The sequence below is a fragment of the Triticum aestivum genome, chromosome 1D, assembly GCF_018294505.1.
Source record: "Triticum aestivum cultivar Chinese Spring chromosome 1D, IWGSC CS RefSeq v2.1, whole genome shotgun sequence".
NCBI classification, from domain to species: domain Eukaryota; kingdom Viridiplantae; phylum Streptophyta; class Magnoliopsida; order Poales; family Poaceae; genus Triticum; species Triticum aestivum.
In genome coordinates this window covers 383,632,154-383,654,297 of record NC_057796.1, presented here as the reverse complement: position 1 = coordinate 383,654,297, position 22,144 = coordinate 383,632,154, and positions in this window count along the sequence as shown.

The following is a 22,144-nucleotide window of genomic DNA, read 5'->3' as shown; positions in this document are numbered from 1 at the left end:
TGGTAATATTAGTAGACGTCAAGAAATGCCTATGAACTATTCACTTGTTATCGAACCATTTGATGTTTGGGGCTTTGATTACATGCGACCTTTTCCTGCCTCTAATGGATATACACATATTTTAGTTGCTGTTGATTACGTTACTAAGTGGGTAGAAGCTATTCCAACTAGTAGTGCTGATCATAACACATCTATTAAAATGCTTAAAGAAGTTATTTTTCCGAGGTTTGGAGTCCCTAGATATTTAATGACTGATGGTGGTTCACATTTTATTCATGGTGCTTTCCGAAAAATGCTTGCTAAATATGATGTTAATCATAGAATTGCATCTCCTTATCACCCACAGTCTAGTGGTCAAGTAGAATTGAGCAACACAGAGCTCAACTTAATTTTTCAAAAGACTGTTAATAGATCTAGAAAGAATTGGTCCAAGAAACTTGATGATGCATTATGGGCCTATAGAACTGCATATAAAAATCCTATGGGTATGTCTGCGTATAAAATGGTTTATGGAAAAGCATGTCACTTACCTCTAGAACTAGAACATAAGGCTTATTGGGCCATTAAAGAGCTCAACTATGATTTCAAAATTGCCGGTGAGAAGAGGTTATTTGACATTAGCTCACTTGATGAATGGAGAACCCAAGCCTATGAGAATGTCAAATTGTTTAAAGAAAAAGTTAAAAGATGGCATGACAAAAGAATACAAAAGTGTGAGTTTAATGTAGGTGATTATGTGTTGCTATACAACTCCCGTTTAAGATTTTTTGCAGGAAAACTTCTCTCTAAATGGGAAGGTCGTTACATTATCGAGGAGATCTATCGTTCCGGTGCCATAAAAATCAACAACTTCGAAGCCACAAATCCGAAGGTGGTAAACGGTCAAAGAATCAAACATTATATCTCAGATAATCCCATAAATGTTAAAACCAATGTTATTGAAACCGTAACCCCAGAGGAATACATAAGGGACACTTTCCGGACGTTTCAGACTCCGAAAAGGAATAGGTACGTGGTACGGTAAGTAAACCGACTCCAAAACAGTTCTAATGGCAATATTTCTCCGTTTTGGAATATTTAGAAAAATAGAAAAATAAGAAGCAGCCCGGGAAGGACACGAGGCCTCCACGAGGGTGGAGGGCGCGCCCTACCCCCCTGGGCGCGCCCCTTGCCTCGTGGGCACCTCGTGCGCTCTCCGGACTCCGTTTTCTTGCACGATACATATTTTGGTCGGTAAAAATTCATTATATAATCTCCCGAAGGTTTTGACTCCTGTATCACACAATTATCCTCTGTTCTTGTTTCGAGCTGTTTTCTGCCAGGGTTGTCAAGGCCAGGCGTCATGTCGTCCCCCTCCTCCAACAATGGTGACAACGATGCTTGGCTGATGAAGATAGAACTGAAGAGGGAAGAACCCATGGAGATCAACAAGGATGAAGGGATCAAGAAGGCCACGGAGGACCAAGTTCCGGCAACAGAAGACATCCTTCAACTTGATCCAATCTTCTTACCCCAACTAAGATCGAAGCTTGCAAGATGATTGAGTTAGCTCGCATACAAAACAAGTATCTCACACGTGAAAATATTTTGTTGAAGGAGCATATCATCGCACTCAAGGGCATTATCCGCAAGTTGGAGGACCTCTTACGCTCGATGTGCGACTATCCATCATCGTCTCCATCTTCTTCACCAACAAAGGAGACATAATCACATGGGTATGGACACTCCCCTTGGCAACTGCCAAGCTTGGGTACCTTTTTCTTAGTTCGATCCTTTTAGTAGTATCTTGATCTAGTAGAATAAAGGTTTTGGTATGATCTAGTTTTGAGTTTTGCTTTATGATCTCTTTATGTAATCGAGTCCGCGAGCTATATAATAAAGATTACTGTTGAGTCAAGGGCTTGATTATTTTGCCATGATCTTGAGTGAATAAAAGAAAAGAGAAAAGAATAAAAAGAAACAAAGAGATCATATTGATCTTATGGAGAGTAATGACTTCACATAGGAAGAGTATGATGATTAAAAGTTGTTGAGAGTTGACAAACATAGCTTTGGTCATCGTTGCAATAATAGGAAGTAATAAAGAAAGAAAGGTTTCACATATAAATATACTATCTTGGACATCTTTTATGATTGGGAGCACTCATTAAAATATGACATGCTAAAGAGTTGATGTTGGACAAGGAAGACAACGTAATGGGTTATGTTTTCTTATATCTGAGATAAAGTATATTGACATGGATCATCCAACATGTTGAGCTTGCCTTTCCCCCTCATGCTAGCCAAATTCTTTGCGCCAAGTAGAGATACTACTTGTGCTTCCAAAAACCCTTAAACACAGTTTTGCCATAAGAGTCCACCATACCTACCTATGGATTGAGTAAGATCCTTCAAGTAAGTTGTCATCGGTGCAAGCAATAAAAATTGCTATCTAAATATGTGTGATTGATTGGTGTGGAGGAAATAAGCTTTATATGATCTTGTGATGTGGAAGAAATAAAAGCGACGGACTGCATAATAAAGGTTCATATCACAAGTGGCAATATAAAGTGACGTTGTTTTGCATTAAGATATTATGCATCCAACCCTGAAAGCGCATGGCAACCTCTGCTTCCCTCTGCGAAGGGCCTATCTATTACTATTATCTTCTACCTTATGCAAGAGTCATGGTGATCTTCACCTTTCCTTTTTACATTTTATCTTTTGGCAAGCACAGGGTGTTGGAAAGATCCTGATAGATATATCTAATTGGATGTAAGTTAGCATGAACTATTATTGTTGACATTACCCTTGAGGTAGAAGGTTGGGAGGCGAAACTATAAGCCCCTATCTTTCTCTGTGTTCGGTTAAAACTCCGTAACCACAAGTATTGCGTGAGTGTTAGCAATTATGAATGACTAAATGATAGTTGAGTATGTGGACTTGCTAGAAAGCTCTGACATTGATAAATTGCAATTGCTTCTATGACATATAGTTTCTGATTCATACTTTGCATTGTGAATAGATTATTACTTGAGCATAAGAAATCATATGACATTATCCATATATGTTGCTGTTATGAGAACAATCATGATGCCCTCATGTCCGCATTTTATTTTATCGACACCTCTACCTCTAAACATGTGGACACATTTATTGTTATCGGCTTCCGCTTGAGGACAAGCGAGGTCTAAGCTTGGGGGGGTTGATACGTCCATTTTGCATCATGCTTTTATATTGATATTTATTGCATTATGGGCTGTTATTACATGTTATGTCACAATACTTATGCCTATTCTCTCTTATTTTACAAGGTTTACATAAGGAGGGAGAATGCCGGCAGCTGGAATTCTGGGCTGGAAAAGGAGCAAATATTAGAGACCTATACCTGAAACTCCATGAAAGTTATTTTTGGAAATAATAAAAAATATCAAGCGGAAGAAATACGTCAGGGGGGCCTCCACCTGTCCACGAGGGTGGGGGCGCGGCCCCTGCCTCGTGGGCCCCTGTTGGCCCTCCGGTGCCCATCTTCTGCTATATGAAGTCTTTTGTCCGAAGAAAAATCATAAGCAAGCTTTCGGGATGAGACTCCACCGCCACGAGGCGGAACCTTGGCGGAACCTGAAGGAAATATGCCCTAGAGGCAATAATAAAGTTATTATTTATTTCCTTATATCATGATAAATGTTTATTATTCATGCTAGAATTGTATTAACCGGAAACATAATACATGTGTGAATACATAGACAAACAGAGTGTCACTAGTATGCCTCTACTTGACTAGCTCGTTGATCAAAGATGGTTATGTTTCCTAGCCATAGACATGAGTTGTCATTTGATTAACGGGATCACATCATTAGGAGAATGATGTGATTGACTTGACCCATTCCGTTAGCTTAGCACTCGATCGTTTAGTATGTTGCTATTGCTTCCTTCATGACTTATACATGTTCCTATGTCTATGAGATTATGCAACTCCCTTTACCAGAGGAACACTTTGTGTGCTACCAAACGTCACAACGTAACTGGGTGATTACAAAGGTGCTCTACAGGTGTCTCCAAAAGTACTTGTTGGGTTGGCGTATTTCGAGATTAGGATTTGTCACTCCGATTGTCGGAGAAGTATCTCTGGGCCCACTCAGTAATACACATCACTATAAGCCTTGAAAGCATTGTGACTAATGAGTTAGTTGCGGGATGATGTATTACGGAACGAGTAAAGAGACTTGCCGGTAACGAGATTGAACTAGGTATCGAGATACCGACGATTGAATCTCGGGCAAATAACATACCGATGACAAAGGGAACAACGTATGTTGTTATGCGGTCTGACAGATAAAGATCTTCGTAGAATATGTAGGAACCAATATGAGCATCCAGGTTCCGCTATTGGTTATTGACCGGAGAGGTGTCTCGGTCATGTCTAAATAGTTCTCGAACCTATAGGGTCCGCACGCTTAACGTTACGATGACAGTTATATTATGAGTTTATATGTTTTGATGTACCAAAGGTTGTTCGGAGTCCCGAATGTGATCACGGACATGACGAGGAGTCTCGAAATGGTCGAGACATAAAGATTGATATATTGGAAGCCTATGTTTGGACATCAGAAGTGTTCCGGGTGAAATCGGGATTTTCCCGGAGTACCGGGAGGTTACCGGAACCCCCCGATAACTTAATAGGCCTTATTGGGCCTAGGTGGAAGAGAGGAGAGGAGGCCAGGGCAGGGCCCCGCGCCCCTCCCCCCCAGTCCGAATAGGACAAGGAGAGGGGGCGGCGCCCCCCCTTCCTTCCTACCCTCCACCTTTTCCCCCTTCCTCTCCTAGACCAACATGGAAAAGGGGGGAGTCCTACTCCCAGTAGGAGTAGGACTCCTCCTGGCGCGCCTCTCCCCTTGGCCGGCCGAACCCCCCCTTGCTCCTTTATATACGGGGGCAGGGGGGCACCTCTAAACACACAATTGATCATTGATCTCTTAGCCGTGTGCGGTGCCCCCTCCACCATATTCCACCTCGATAATATCGTAGCGGTGCTTAGGCGAAGCCCTGCGTCGGTAGAACATCAACATTGTCACCACGCCGTCGTGCTGATGAAACTCTCCCTCAACACTCGGCTGGATCGGAGTTCGAGGGACGTCATCGAGCTGAACGTGTGCTGAACTCGGAGGTGCCGTGCGTTCGGTACTTGATCGGTCGGATCGTGAAGACGTACGACTACATCAACCGCGTTGTGTTAAACGCTTCCGCTATCGGTCTACGAGGGTACATGGACAACACTCTCCCCTCTCGTTGCTATGCATCACCATGATCTTGTGTGTGCATAGAATTTTTTTGAAATTACTACGTTCACCAACAGTGGCATCCGAGCCTGGTTTTGTGCGTTGATGTTATGCACGAGTAGAACACAAGTGAGTTGTGGGCGATATAAGTCATACTGCTTACCAGCATGTCATACTTTGGTTCGGCGGTATTGTGAGATGAAGCGGCCCGGACCGACATTACGCGTACGCTTACGCGAGACTGGTTTCACCGTTGCGAGCACTCGTTGCTTAAAGGTGACCGGCGGGTGTCTGTTTCTCTCACTTTAGTTGAACCGAGTGTGGCTACGCCCGGTCCTTGCGAAGGTTAAAACAGCACCAACTTGACAAACTATCGTTGTGGTTTTGATGCGTAGGTAAGAACAGTTCTTGCTAAGCCCGTAGCAGCCACGTAAAACTTGCAACAACAAAGTAGAGGACGTCTAACTTGTTTTTGCAGGGCATGTTGTGATGTGATATGTTCAAGACGTGATGCTATATTTTATTGTATGAGATGATCATGTTTTGTAACCGAGTTATCGGCAACTGGCAGGAGCCATATGGTTGTCGCTTTATTGTATGCAATGCAATCGCCATGTAATTGTTTTACTTTATCACTAAGCGGTAGCGATAGTCGTAAAAGCAATAGTTGGCGAGACGACCACGATGCTACGATGGAGATCAAGGTGTCGCGCCGGTGACGATGGTGATCATGAGGTGCTTCGGAGATGGAGATCACAAGCACAAGATGATGATGGCCATATCATATCACTTATATTGATTGCATGTGATGTTTATCTTTTATGCATCTTATCTTGCTTTGATTGACGGTAGCATTATAAGATGATCTCTCACTAAAATTTCAAGATAAAAGTGTTCTCCCTGAGTATGCACCGTTGCCAAAGTTCGTCGTGCCCAGACACCATGTGATGATCGGGAGTGATAAGCTCTACGTCCATCTACAACGGGTGCAAGCCAGTTTTGCACACGCAGAATACTCAGGTTAAACTTGACGAGCCTAGCATATGCAGATATGGCCTCGGAACACTGAGACCGAAAGGTCGAGCGTGAATCATATAGTAGATATGATCAACATAGTGATGTTCACCATTGAAAACTACTCCATTTCACGTGATGATCGCTTATGGTTTAGTTGATTTGGATCACGTAATCACTTAGATGATTAGAGGGATGTCTATCTAAGTGGGAGTTCTTAAGTAATATGATTAATAGAACTTAAATTTATTATGAACTAAGTACCTGATAGTATCTTGCTTGTCTATGTTAATTCTAGATAGATGGCCCGTGTTGTTGTTCAGTTGAATTTTAATGCGTTCCTTGAGAAAGCAAAGTTGAAAGATGATGGTAGCAATTACATGGACTGGTTCCGTAACTTGAGGATTATCCTCATTGCTGCACAGAAGAATTACGTCCTGGAAGCACCGCTGGGTGCCAGGCCTGCTGCAAGAGAAACACCAGAAGTTATGAACCTCTGGCAGAGCAAAGCTGATGACTACTCAATAGTTCAGTGTGCCATGCTTTATGGCTTAGAACCGGGTCTTCAACGACGTTTTGAACGTCATGGAGTATATGAGATGTTCCAGGAGTTGAAGTCAATATTTCAAGCAAATGCCCGGACTGAGAGATATGAAGTCTCCAATAAGTTCTACAGCTGCAAGATGGAAGAGAATAGTTCTGTCAGTGAGCATATACTCAAAATGTCTGGGTATAATAATCACTTGATTCAACTGGGAGTTAATCTTCCGGATGATAGCGTCATTGACAGAATTCTTCAATCACTGCCACCAAGCTAGAAGAGCTTCGTGATGAACTATAACATGCAAGGGATGAATAAGACAATTCCCGAGCTCTTCGCAATGCTAAAGGCGGCGGAGGTAGAAATCAAAAAGGAGCATCAAGTGTTGATGGTCAATAAGACCACTAGTTTCAAGAAAAAGGGAAAAGGGAAGAAGAAGGGGAACTTCAAGAAGAACAGCAAGCAAGTTGCTGTTTAGGAGAAGAAACCCAAATCTGGACCTAAGCCTGAGACTGAGTGCTTCTACTGCAAGCAGACTGGTCACTGGAAGCGGAACTACCCCAAGTATTTGGCGGATAAGAAGGATGGCAAGGTGAACAAAGGTATATGTGATATACATGTTATTGATGTGTACCTTACCAGAGCTCACAGTAGCACCTGGGTATTTGATACTCGTTCTGTTGCTAATATTTGCAACTCGAAACAGGGACTACAGATTAAGCGAACACTGGCCAAGGACGAGGTGACGATGCGCGTGGGAAACGGTTCCAAAGTCGATGTGATTGCCGACGGCACGCTACCTCTACATCTACCTTCGGGATTAGTTTTAGACCTAAATAATTGTTATTTGGAGCCAGCGTTGAGCATGAACATTATATCTGGATCTTGTTTGATGCGAGACGGTTATTCATTTAAATCAGAAAATAATGGTTGTTCTATTTATATGAGTAATATCTTTTATGGTCATGCACCCTTGAAGAGTGGTCTATTTTTAATGAATCTCGGTAGTACTGACACACATATTCATAATGTCGAAGCCAAAAGATGCAGAGTTGATAATGATAGTGCAACTTATTTGTGGCACTGCCGTTTAGGTCATATCGGTGTAAAGCGCATGAAGAAACTCCATAATGATGGACTTTTGCAATCACTTGATTATGAATCACTTGGTACTTGCGAACCGTGTCTCATGGGCAAGATGACTAAAACACCGTTCTCCGGAACTATGGAGAGAGCAACTGATTTGTTGGAAATCATACATACAGATGTATGTGGTCCGATGAATATTGAGGCTCGTGGCGGATATCGTTATTTTCTCACCTTCACAGATGATTTGAGCAGATATGGGTATATCTACTTAATGAAACATAAGTCTGAAACATTTGAAAAGTTCAAAGAATTTTAGAGCGATGTTCCCTATGCTTCAGCCATAGGCTCTATCATGTATGCAAAGCTGTGTACCAGACCTGATGTGTGCCTTGCTATAAGTTTAGCAGGGAGGTACCAAAGTAATCCAGGAGTGGATCACTGGACAGCGGTCAAGAACATCCTGAAATACCTGAAAAGGACTAAGGATATGTTTCTCGTTTATGGAGGTGACAAAGAGCTCATCGTAAATGGTTACGTTGATGCTAGCTTTGACACTGATCCGGACGATTCTAAATCGCAAACCGGATACGTGTTTACATTGAACGGTGGAGCTATCAGTTGGTCCAGTTCTAAGCAAAGTGTCGTGGCGGGATCTACGTGTGAAGCTGAGTACATAGCTGCTTCGGAAGCAGCAAATGAAGGAGTCTGGATGAAGGAGTTCATATCCGATCTAGGTGTCATACCTAGTGCATCGGGTCCAATGAAAATCTTTTGTGACAATACTGGTGCAATTGCCTTAGCAAAGGAATCCAGATTTCACAAAAGAACCAAGCACATCAAAAGACGCTTCAATTCCATCCGGGATTTAGTCCAGGTGGGAGACATAGAAATTTGCAAGATACATACGGATCTGAATGTTGCAGACCCGTTGACTAAGCCTCTTCCACGAGCAAAACATGATCAGCTCCAAGACTCCATGGGTGTAAGAATCATTACTGTGTAATCTAGATTATTGACTCTAGTGCAAGTGGGAGACTGAAGGAAATATGACCTAGAGGCAATAATAAAGTTATTATTTATTTCCTTATATCATGATAAATGTTTATTATTCATGCTAGGATTGTATTAACCGGAAACATAATACATGTGTGAATACATAGACAAACAGAGTGTCACTAGTATGCCTCTACTTGACTAGCTCGTTGATCAAAGATGGTTATGTTTCCTAGCCATAGACATGAGTTGTCATTTGATTAACGGGATCACATCATTAGGAGAATGATGTGATTGACTTGACCCATTCCATTAGCTTAGCACTCGATCGTTTAGTATGTTGCTATTGCTTTCTTCATGACTTATACATGTTCCTATGACTATGAGATTATGCAACTCCCGTTTACCAGAGGAACACTTTGTGTGCTACCAAACGTCACAACGTAACTGGGTGATTATAAAGGTGCTCTACAGGTGTCTCCAAAGCTACTTGTTGGGTTGGCGTATTTCGAGATTAGGATTTGTCACTCCGATTGTCGGAGAGGTATCTCTGGGCCCACTCAGTAATACACATCACTATAAGCCTTGCAAGCATTGTGAATAATGAGTTAGTTGCGGGATGATGTATTACGGAACGAGTAAAGAGACTTGCCGGTAACGAGATTGAACTAGGTATCGAGATACCGACGATCGAATCTCGGGCAAGTAACATACCGATGACAAAGGGAACAACGTATGTTGTTATGCGGTCCGACTGATAAAGATCTTCGTAGATTATGTAGGAACCAATATGAGCATCCAGGTTCCGCTATTGGTTATTGACCGGAGAGGTGTCTCTGTCATGTCTACATAGTTCTCGAACCCGTAGGGTCCGCACGCTTAACGTTACGATGACAGTTATATTATGAGTTTATATGTTTTGATGTACCGAAGGTTGTTCGGAGTCCCGGATGTGATCATGGACATGACGAGGAGTCTCAAAATGGTCGAGACATAAAGATTGATATATTGGAAGCCTATGTTTGGACATCGGAAGTGTTCCGGGTGAAATCGGGATTTTTCCGGAGTACCGGGAGGTTACCGGAACCCCCCGGTAACTTAATGGGCCTTATCGGGCCTAGGTGGAAGAGAGGAGAGGAGGCCAGGGCAGGGCCGCGCGCCCCTCCCCCCCAAGTCCGAATAGGACAAGGAGAGGGGGGCGGCTCCCCCTCCCCTTCCTTCCGCCCCTCCACCTTTCCCCCCTTCCTCTCCTAGTCCAACATGGAAAAGGGGGGAGTCCTACTCCCAATAGGACTAGGACTCCTCCTGGCGTGCCTCTCCCCTTGGCCGGCCGAACCCCCCATTGCTCCTTTGTATACGGGGGCAGGGGGCACCTCGGAACACACAATTGATCATTGATCTCTTAGCCGTGTGCAGTGCCCCCCTCCACCATATTACACCTCGATAATATTGTAGCGGTGCTTAGGCGAAGCCCTGCGTCGGTAGAACATCAACATTGTCACCACGCCGTTGTGCTGACGAAACTCTCCCTCAACACTCGGCTGGATCGGAGTTCGAGGGACGTCATCGAGCTGAACGTGTGCTGAACTCGGAGGTGCCGTGCGTTCAGTACTTGATCGGTCGGATCGTGAAGACGTACGACTACATCAACCGCGCTGTGTTAAACGCTTCCGCTATCGGTCTACGAGGGTACGTGGACAACACTCTCCCCTCTCGTTGCTATGCATCACCATGATCTTGCATGTGCGTAGAAATTTTTTGAAATTACTACGTTCACCAACAGAACCAATCTAGGGCTTCGGCAGAGCTGTTCTGCCGGGGACACTTCCCTCCGAGAGGGGGAAATCATTGCCATCGCCATCACCAACACTCCTCTCATTGGGAGAGGGCAGTCTCCATCAACATCTTCACCAGCACCATCTCCTCTCAAACCGTAGTTCATCTCTTGTATCCAATTCTTGTCTCCAAGTCTGGGATTGGTACCTGTAGGTTGCTATTAGTGTTGATTACTCCTTGTAGTTGATGCTAGTTGGTTTATTTGGTGGCAGATCATATGTTCAGATCCTATATGCATATTAATACCCCTCTGATTATGAACATGAATATGCTTTGTGAGTAGTTATGTTTGTTCCTGAGGACATGGGAGAAGTCTTGCTATTAGTAGTCATGTGAATTTGGTATTCGTTCGATATTTTGATGAGATGTATGTTGTCTATCCTCTAGTGGTGTTATGTGAACGTCGAGTACATAACACTTCACCATTATTTGGGCCTAGAGGAAGGCATTGGGAAGTAATAAGTAGATGATGGGTTGCTAGAGTGACAGAAGCTTAAACCCTAGTTTATGCGTTGCTTCGTAAGGGGCTGATTTGGATCCAGATGTTTCATGCTATGGTTAGGTTTACCTTAATACTTTTGTTGTAGTTGCGGATGCTTGCAATAGAGGTTAATCATAAGTGGGATGCTTGTCCAATTAAGGGCAGCACCCAAGCACCTGTCCACCCACATATCAAATTATCAAAGTACCGAACGCGAATCATATGAACGTGATGAAAACTAGCTTGACGATAATTCCCATGTGTCCTCGGGAGCGCTTTTCTTTATATAAGAGTTTGTCCAAGCTTGCCCTTTGCTACAAAAAGGATTGGGCCACCTTGCTGCACTTTATTTACTTTTGTTACTTGTTGCTCGTTACAAATTATCCTATCACAAAACTATCCGTTACCTATTATTTCAGTACTTGCAGAGAATACCTTGCTGAAAACCGCTTATCATTTCCTTCTGCTCCTCGTTGGGTTCGACACTCTTACTTATCGAAAGGACTACGATAGATCCCCTATACTTGTGGGTCATCAGTCATGTCTACATAGTTCTCGAACCCGTAGGGTCCGCACGCTTAACATTCGGCGACGATCAGTATTATGAGTTTATGTGTTTTGATGTACTGAACATAGTTCGGAGTCCCGGATGTGATCACGGACATGACGAGGAGTCTCAAAATGGTCGAGACATAAAGACTGATATATTGGACGGCTGTATTCGGACACCGGAAGTGTTCCGGGTGGTTTTGGAGAAAACCGGAGTGCCGGAGGGGTTACCGGAACCCCCCGGGGAAGTATTGGGCCCTAGTGGGCCTTAGGGGAGAGAGAGGGCAGCAGCCCAGGAGGTGGCGCGCCCCTCCCATGGGGAGTCCGAATTGGACTAGGGGAGGGGGGCGTGACCCCTCTTTCCCTCTCCCTTTCCCTCTCTTTCCTTCCCCTTCCCCCTACCTAGTAGGACTAGGAAAGGATGAATCCTACTCCTACTAGGAGGAGGATTCCTCCTCTCCTTGGGGCGCACCAAGGCCGGCCGGCCTCCCCCTTGCTCCTTTATATACGGGGGCAAGGGGCACCCTAGGACACACAAGTTGATTGTTCTAAGTCATGTGCGGTGCCCCCCACCACCATAATCCACCTCGGTCATATCGTAGCGGTGCTTAGGCGAAGCCCTGCGTCGGTAACTTCATCATCACCGTCATCATGCCGTCGTTCTGACGAAGCTCTCCCTCGAAGCTCTACTGGATCATGAGTTCATGGGACGTCGCCGAGCTGAACGTGTGCAGTCCGCGGAGGTGTCGTACCTTCGGTGCTAGGATCGGTCGATCGTGAAGACGTACGACTACATCAACCGCGTTGTCATAACGCTTCCGCTTACGGTCTACAAGGGTACGTAGACAACAATCTCCCCTCTCGTTGCTATGCATCACCATGATCTTGCGTGTGCGTAGGAAAATATTTGAAATTACTATGTTTCCCAATAGTGGCATCCGAGCCAGGTTTATGCGTAGATGTTATATGCATGAGTAGAACACAAGTGAGTTGTGGGCGATACAAGTCATACTGCTTACCAGCATTTCATACTTTGATTCGGCGGTATTGTTGGATGAAGCGGCCCGGACCGACATTACGCGTACACTTATGCGAGACTGGTTCTACCGACGTGTTTTCCACACAGGTGGCTGGCGGGTATCAGTTTCTCCAACTTTAGTTGAACCGAGTGTGACTACGCCCGGTCCTTGTTGAAGGTTAAAACAGCACTAACTTGACGAAATATCGTTGTGGTTTTGATGCGTAGGTAAGAACGGTTCTTGCTCAGCCCGTAGCAGCCACGTAAAACTTGCAACAACAAAGTAGAGGATGTCTAACTTATTTTTGCAGGGCATGTTGTGATGTGATATGGTCAATGCATGATGCTATATTTTATTGTATGAGATGATCATGTTTTGTAACGGAGTTATCGGCAACTGGCAGGAGCCATATGGTTGTCGCTTTATTGTATGCAATGCAATCGCCCTGTAATTGCACTTTATCACTAAGCGATAGCGATAGTCGTAGAAGCAATAGTTGGCGAGACGACTACGATGCTACGATGGAGATCAAGGTGTCACGCCCGTGATGATGGTGATCATGACGGTGCTTTGGAGATGGAGATCAAAGGCACAAGATGATGATGGCCATATCATATCACTTATATTGATTGCATGTGATGTTTATCCTTTATGCATCTTATTCCGCTTTGATTGACGGTAGCATTATAAGATGATCTCTCCCTAAAAAAATTCAAGGTACAAGTGTTCTCCCTGAGTATGCACCGTTGCCAAAATTCGTCGTGCTGAGACACCACGTGATGATCGGGTGTGATAAGCTCAACATCCTTATACAACGGGTGCAAGCCAGCTTTGCACACGCAGAATACTCGGCATAAACTTGACGAGCCTGGCATATGCAGATATGGCCTCGGAACACTGAGACCGAAAGGTCGAACGTGAATCGTATAGTAGATATGATCAACATAGTGATGTTCACCATTGAAAACTACTCCATTTCACGTGATGATCGGCTATGGTTTAGTTGATTTGGATCACGTGATCACTTAGATGATAAGAGAGATGTCTATCTAAGTGGGAGTTCTTAAGTAATATGATTAATTGAACTTTAATTTATCATGAACTTAGTCCTGGTAGTATTAGCATATCTATGTTGTAGATCAATAGCTCGCGTTTAGCTCCCCTGTTTTATTTTGGATATGTTCCTAGAGAAAACTAAGTTGAAAGATGTTAGTAGCAATGATGCGGATTGGATCTGTGATGTGAGGATTATCCTCATTGCTGCACAGAAGAATTATGTCCTTGATGCACCACTAGGTGACAGACCGATTGCAGGAGCAAATGCAGATGTTATGAACGTTTGGCAAGCTCGATATGATGACTACTTGATAGTTTAGTGCATCATGCTTTACGGCTTAGAATTGGGGCTTCAAAGATGTTTTTGAAATGCCACGGAGCATATGAGATGCTCCAAGAGTTGAAATTAGTATTTCAGACTCATGGCCATGTCGAAAGGTATGAGACCTTTGACAAGTACTTTGCCTACAAGATGGAGGAGAATAGCTCAGCTAGTGAGCATGTGCTCAGAATGTCTGAGTACTGCAATCACTTGAATCAAGTGGGAGTTAATCTTCCAGATAAGATAGTGATTGACAGAGTTCTCTAGTCACTATCACCAAGTTACTAGAACTTCGTGATGAACTATAATATGCAAGGGATAACGGAAACGATTCCCAAGCTCTTCGTGATGCTGAAATCGATGAAGGTAGAAATCAAGAAAAGCATCAAGTGTTGATGGTTGGCAAGACCACTAGTTTCAAGAAAGGGCAAAGGGAAGAAGGGGAACTTCAAAAAGAACGGCAAGCAAGTTGCTGCTCCCGTGAAGAAGCCCAAAGCTAGACCCAAGCCTGAAACTGAGTGCTTATACTGCAAAGGAAATGGTCACTGGAAGTGGAACTGCCCTAGATACTTGGCGGATAAGAAGGATGGCAAAGTGTCGGAGTAAATAGCCACGGGTAGCCTAACCGACTGCCCCTGGCTCTTCCAAAAAATTATCAGGCCTTTGGGCCTTCAAGCATTTCAAGCATTGGGCCGCCTTCCCCGGTCGGCTATTTCTAAAGCCGACTCCCAGAAGGCGATCCAGCCTCAGCAACCTCCCCCCAAGATAACCACGGGATGGCCGACTGTAGGAAGCCGACCATTTAGGATGCCAACTCCCCAGAGCCGGCCATGAAGAACGCCGACTCCCCAGAGTCGGCCACGAAGAGCGCCGACTCCAAGGAGCCGGCCAAGACCGCAACCACCAAAACTACAGCCACATAACGGTGACAAGACGGGGTGTGGCCACAGTGCGGCCCACTACCCCCGAAGCCCGAGGCAGGCATGGCCACAGGACGCCGTGCAGGACGGCCATCTCCCGTCCGGCTCGGCACTATAGCCATGCTGGCCTCAACGTCACCCACGACAGACGCCAGTACGGCCCACGGACGGCGGGCCCCTTCAGCCAGAGAGAGGCGTGAAGGCAGCCCAGCCTCCCCAGTCGGCCAAGGGCGTAGCCGGCCCCCAGAAGCCGGCTACCCCCTCCCTCGAAGCATGTGCCACATTAAGGAGACACGACGAGGTAAGGCTAAAGTGAGAGCCCTCGAGGCGGCACACTGTAGCCACGCTTACCTCGACGGAGCCCTCGTCATCAGGGGCGAGGCTACAGTAAGCAGCCGCTGACAAGGCCCTAGGCGGTGGGGCCGGCCTGTCAACCAAGAGGCCGGCAGCCGGCGGGACCTACCAGTCGGCGGGCCCCAACGGCCGGCGGAGAAGCCGGCGAGCGTAGAAACTGACGGCTGGGACCAGCGCCCAGCTGGATTACAATTGTACCCCCGGGGGTAGGCCTATATAAACCCCCCGGGACACCCATGCAAGGGGTTGGCTTCTTAGAGTTACACACACACCATAGAGAGAGGGAAGCAAAAGCTAGCCTTGTTCTTCTTCTCCCTTGAACGCAACAGCTCTAGGAGCATTTGTAGCTACTCTTTCTGATCTAGTGATCATGCGGAGACCCCGCAGAGCAGGACTAGGGGTGTTATCTCCTCGGAGAGCCCCGAACCTGGGTAAGATTCGCCGGCGTGCATGTCTCCGCCTCATCCCGTTTCCAGGCACCGGCGACGTCTTACTGGCACCCACCATGATAAGCCACCCGTTGGCATATGTCGCACCTACCACTCGACGCAAAGTGAACAAAGGTATATTGGATATACATGTTATTGATGTGTACTTTACTAGTGTTTATAGAAACCCCTCGGCATTTGATACTGGTTCAGTTGCTAACAGTAGTAACTCGAAACGGGAGTTGCAGAATGAACAGAAACTAGTTAAGGGCGAGGTGACGATGTGTGTTGGAAGTAGTTCCAAGATAGATATGATCATCATCGCACACTCCCTATACTTTCGGGATTAGTGTTGAACCTAAATAAGTGTTATTTGGTGTTTGCGTTGAGCATGACTATGATTTGATCATGTTTATTGCAATACAGTTATTCATTTAAGTTAGAGAACAATTGTTGTTCTGTTTACATGAATAAAACCTTCTATGGTCATACACCCAATGAAAATGGTTTGTTGGATCTCGATCGTAGTAATACACATATTCATAATATTGAAGCCAAAAGATGCAAAGTTAATAATGATAGTGCAACTTATTTGTGGCACTGCCGTTTAGGTCATATTGGTGTAAAGCGCATGAAGAAACTCCATGCTGATGGGATTTTGGAATCACTTGATTATGAATCACTTGATTATGAGTCACTTGATTCTTGCGAACCATGCCTTATGGGCAAGATGACTAAGACTCCGTTCTCCGGAACAATGGAGCGAGCAACTGACTTATTGGAAATAATACATACTGATGTATGCGATCCGATGAGTGTTGAGCAGATATGGGTATATCTACTTGATGAAATATAAGTCTGAAAACATTTGAAAAGTTCATATAATTTCAGAGTGAAGTGGAAAATCGTCGTAACAAGAAAATAAAGTTTTCTATGATCTGATCATGGAGGAGAATATTTGAGTTACAAGTTTGGTCTTCCTTTGAAACAATGCGGAATAGTTTAGCAATTCACGCCGCCTAGAACACCACAGCGTAATGGTGTGTCTGAACATCATAACCGTACTTTATTAGATATGGTGCAATATATGATGTTTCTTACCGATTTACCACTATCGTTTTGGGGTAATGCATTAGAGACATCTGCATTCACATTGAATAGGGCACCATCTAAATCCATTGAGACGACACCATATGAACTGTGGTTTGGCAAGAAACCAAAGTTGTCGTTTCTTAAAGTTTGGGGTTGCGATGCTTATGTGAAAAGTTTCATCCTGATAAGCTCAAACCCAAATCGGAGAAATGTGTCTTCATAGGATACCCAAAGGAGACAGTTGGGTACACCTTCTATCACAGATCCGAAGGCAAGACATTCGTTGCTAAGAATGGATCTTTTCTAGAGAAGGAGTTTCTCTCGAAGGAAGTGAGTGGGAGGAAAGTAGAACTTGATGAGGTAACTGTACCTGCTCCCTTATTGGAAAGTAGTTCATCACAGAAATCTGTTCATGTGACTCCTACACCAATTAGTGAGGAAGCTAATGATGATGATCATGTAACTTCAGATCAAGTTACTACCGAACCTCGTAGGTCAACCAGAGTGAGATCCGCACCAGAGTGGTAAGTAATCATGTTCTGGAGGTCATCTTACTTGACCATGACGAACCTACGAACTATGAAGAAGCGATGATGAGCCCAGACTCTGCGAAATGGCTTGAGGCCATGAAATCTAAGATGGGATCCATGTATGAGAACAAAGTATGGACTTTGGTTGACTTGCCCGATGATCAGCAAGCCATAGAAAATAAATGGATCTTGAAGGGGAAGACAGACGCTGATAGTAGTGTTACTATCTACAAAGCTAGACTTGTCGAAAAAGGTTTTGACAAAGTTCAAGGTGTTAACTATGATGAGATTTCTCACTCATGGTGATGCTTAAGTCTGTCTGAATCATGTTAGCAAATTGTCACATTTTATGAAATCTGGCAAATGGATGTCAAAACTACATTCCTTAATGGATTTCTTAAAGAAGAGTTGTATATGATGCAACCAGAAGGTTTTGTCCATCCTAAAGGTGATAACAAAATGTGCAAGCTCCATCGATCCATCTATGGACTGGTGCAAGCATCTCGGAGTTGGAATATACGCTTTGATGAGTTGATCAAAGCATATAGTTTTATACAGACTTGCGGTGAAGCCTGTATTTACAAGAAGGTGAGTGGGATCACTACAACATTTCTGATAAATATATGAGAATGACATATTGTTGATTGGAAATAATGTAGAATTTTCTGGAAAGCATAAAGGAGTATTTGAAAGGAGTTTTTCAAAGAAAAATCTTGGTGAAGCTGCTTACATATTGAGCATCAAGATCTATAGAGATAGATCAAGACGCTTGATAAGTTTTTTTCAATGAGTACATACCTTGACAAGATTTTGAAGTAGTTCAAAATGGAACAGTCAAAGAAAGAGTTCTTCCCTGTGTTACAAGGTGTGAAATTGAGTAAGACTCAAAGCCCGACCACAGCAGAAGATAGAAGGAGAATGAAAGTCATTCCCTATGCCTCAGCCATAGGTTCTATGAAGTATGCCATGCTGTGTACCAGATCTATTGTATACCCTACATTGAGTTTCCTAGCCATAGACATGAGTTTCCATTTGATAAACGGGATCACATCATTAGGAGAATGATGTGATTGACTTAACCCATTTTGTTAGCTTAGCACTTGATCGTTTTAGTTTACTGCTATTGCTTTCTTCATGACTTATACATGTTCCTATAACCATGAGATTATGCAACTCCCGATTACCGGAGGAACACTTTGTGTGCTACCAAACGTCACAACATAACTGGGTGATTATAAAGGTGCTCTACATGTGTCTCCTATGGTACTTGTTGAGTTGGCATAGATCGAGATTAGGATTTGTCACTCCGATTGTCGGAGAGGTATCTCTGGGCCCTCTCAGTAATGCACATCACTATAAGCCTTGCAAACAATGTGACTAATGAGTTAGTTGCGGGATGATGCATTACGGAACGAGTAAAGAGACTTGCCGGTAATTACGAGGTTGAGATAGGTATTGAGATACCGACGATCGAATCTCGGGCAAGTAACATACCGATGACAAAGGGAACAACGTATGTTGCTATGCGGTTTGACCGATAAAGATCTTCGTAGAATATGTAGGAGCCAATATGAGCATCCAGGTTCCACTATTGGTTATTAACCGGAGACATGTCTCGGTCATGTCTACATAGTTCTCGAACCCGTAGGGTCCGCACGCTTAACGTTCGGTGATGATCGGTATTATGATTTTATGCGTTTTGATGTACCGAAGATAGTTCGGAGTCCTGGATGTGATCACAGACATGACAAGGAGTCTCAAAATGGTCGAGACATAAAGATTGATATATTGGACAGCTGTATTCGGACCGAAACTGTTCCGGGTGGTTTCGGAGAAAACCGGAGTGCCGGAGGGGTTACCAGAACCCCTCAGGGAAGTATTGGGCCTTAGGGGAGAGAGAGGGCAGAAGCCCAGGAGGTGGCGCGCCCCCTCCCATGGGGAGTCCGAATTGGACTAGGGGAGGGGGCGCGAGCCCTCTTTCCCTCTCCCTCTCCCTCTCTTTCCTTCCCCCATCCCCCTGCCTAGTAGGACTAGGAAAGGATGAATCCTTCTCCTAGTAGGAGGAGGATTCCTCCTCTCCCTGGGGTGCACCAAGGCCGGCCGGCCTCCCCCTTGATCCTTTATATATGGGGGCAAGGGGCACCCTAGGACACACAAGTTGATTGTTCCAAGCCGTGTGTGGTGCCCTCCCCACCATAATCCACCTCGGTCATATCGTAGCGGTGCTTAGGCGAAGCTCTGCGTCGGTAACTTCATCATCACCGTCATCACGTCGTCGTGCTGACGAAGCTCTCCCTCGAAGCTCTACTGGATCGTGAGTTCGTGGGACGTCGCCGAGCTGAACGTGTGCAGTCCGCGGAGGTGCCGTACCTTCGGTGCTAGGATCGGTCGATCGTGAAGACGTACGACTACATCAACCGCGTTGTCATAACGCTTCCGCTTATGGTCTATGAGGGTACGTAGACAACACTCTCCCCTCTCGTTGCTATGCATCACCATGATCTTGCGTGTGCGTAGGAATTTTTTTGAAATTACTACATTTCCCAACACCGTCGTCCACCGCCTTGTTGCTCTCGGCGCGGCGTGGTCAATGTGGTCAACGACCGACTTCCATCGGAAGAGTACTGTACGTGGAGAGGCTGACGGCTGGGTCCACGGCCGCAGCAATGAAGTGCGACCTTATTACGCGGAAAATAATTATTCCTCCACCTGACAGCAGGGACCCACCGGACGGGCCATCGTATTTCGCGAAAAAACCGTTTCCCTCCTGACTGCTGGGAGCCTGGGACCCACCAGCTACATCTTCGCACGCAAGGAAGTGTGTCCATATTAGGGGCAAAAAAATTGATTCGCCCCGTGACTGCTAGGACCCACCAGCTACATCCTCGCATGCAAGGAAGTGCCTGACAGTCGGGACCCACCTGGTCGAAGCGTACGTAGCATTGTCGTTCTGGTCGCGAACATGTACGTACATACGATTGGTCTGTCTGTAGGCTGCAGCGATGAACCGTGGCCGTGCAAGGAAGGGCACGTGTTGTAGTAGAGGCGCGCACGTAGCATGTACACATACATACAGCGGCCAGGGTGCAAGAAAGAAAATACGGCCACGTACATACATACGGGCGGGGTCTCGAATGCCTACTCGCGCATACGTACGGCCAGGGCTCGTGTACATGGCTGGGTCGGAACAGAGAAATTGCGTCGTCATCGTGTTCATGGGGAGGCAACGGAATGCGTCGTGTTCATCGGGAGGCAACGGAACGCGTATAGTTCATCGGGAGCCAACCGGCTTGGACGAAACACCCGATGGAAACGAGGCCTGGCGTACCGCAAAACGGAGGAAATGGCCTTGTGTTCGACCGGCCATGGTCGAAACGGGACCTGTTCATCGGGAGGGGTCTGGCATACCGCAAAACGGAGGAAACGGACTTCTGTTGGACCTCCTACGGTCGAAACGGGATCCTGTTGACCGGGAGGGGTGTGGCGAACCGCAAAACAGAGGAAACGGACTTGTGTTGGAGCGCTGTGTTCGAAACGGGGGTCCTGTTCATCTGGAGGGGTGTGGCGTACCGCAAAACGGGACTGCACGAGATACTGTTCATATCCACTGTCGACCTCCTCCAGCCTCCACGGGCTACTGTTCATCCACCGTCGACCTCCTCCAGCCTCCACCTGCGACTGTTCATCCACGGGCTCCTGTTCATCCCGCCTCCACCGCGCGCTCCTCCACCGGCCACTCTTCAACTAGCCCTCTCCACGGGGTCCTGTTCAACCACCCCTCCACGGGCTACTGTTCATCCAGCCCTCCACCGGCTACTGTTCAACCAGCCCTCCGCAGGGTCCTGTTCATCCAGCCCAACACGGGGTCCTGTTCATCCACCTCCCAACCGGCTCGATCGATCGGGGTCCTGTTCATCCAGCGGCAACACCACGGGGTCCTGTTCATCCAACCCCCCACCGGGAACTGTTCATCCACCCCCCCAACAACGCTCACTGTTCATCAAGGGAAGGAGGCAGCAGTGTTCAATCGGCTTCAGTTAGCAGCAGTAGCGAAGGAATCGCTCGATCGGGTTCAGTTAACAGCCATCGATCGATCGTTCGGGTTCAGTAACGAGTAGCCTGCAGTGCAATCACTCGGTTTCAGTTAGGCGAATGCCTCGCTCGGGTTCAGTTAGAGCCCAACGCCTCACACCCACGCGCATATGTGTACGAGAGAAACGCGCAAACCTCCGTGCATCGCTCGGCCCCGACCACCCACCGTAACCGGGAACACCCCGATATTTTCCTCGCCTCGCTTCTACCACGGTTTTTCCGTCATGGACAGCCCAAAGAATGTCATGCAGCTGCGTCTCCGGCCCGCCCAGGACGAAAAGCCCATTTTCTGTCATGATTTTTTGTCATAGAAGTAGGAGCCCACCACATCTATGATGATACCAGGTTTTTTCACAATTATTGTCATAGAAGTGTCGTAAGCATGACAGAAAAAATTCGTTCAGCCCAAAATGTCATGGATGTGTCTTTTTTTTGTAGTGTATGAATGCATGCCCCCCCCCCCAACCGGGGTTCACCTAGCAAAGTGCAAAGTAGCTAGCAGCTCCACTCCCTCATGTCGGCACGAAGGGAATCCTAAGCTATGAATGCATGCCCTCCCCCCCAACCGAG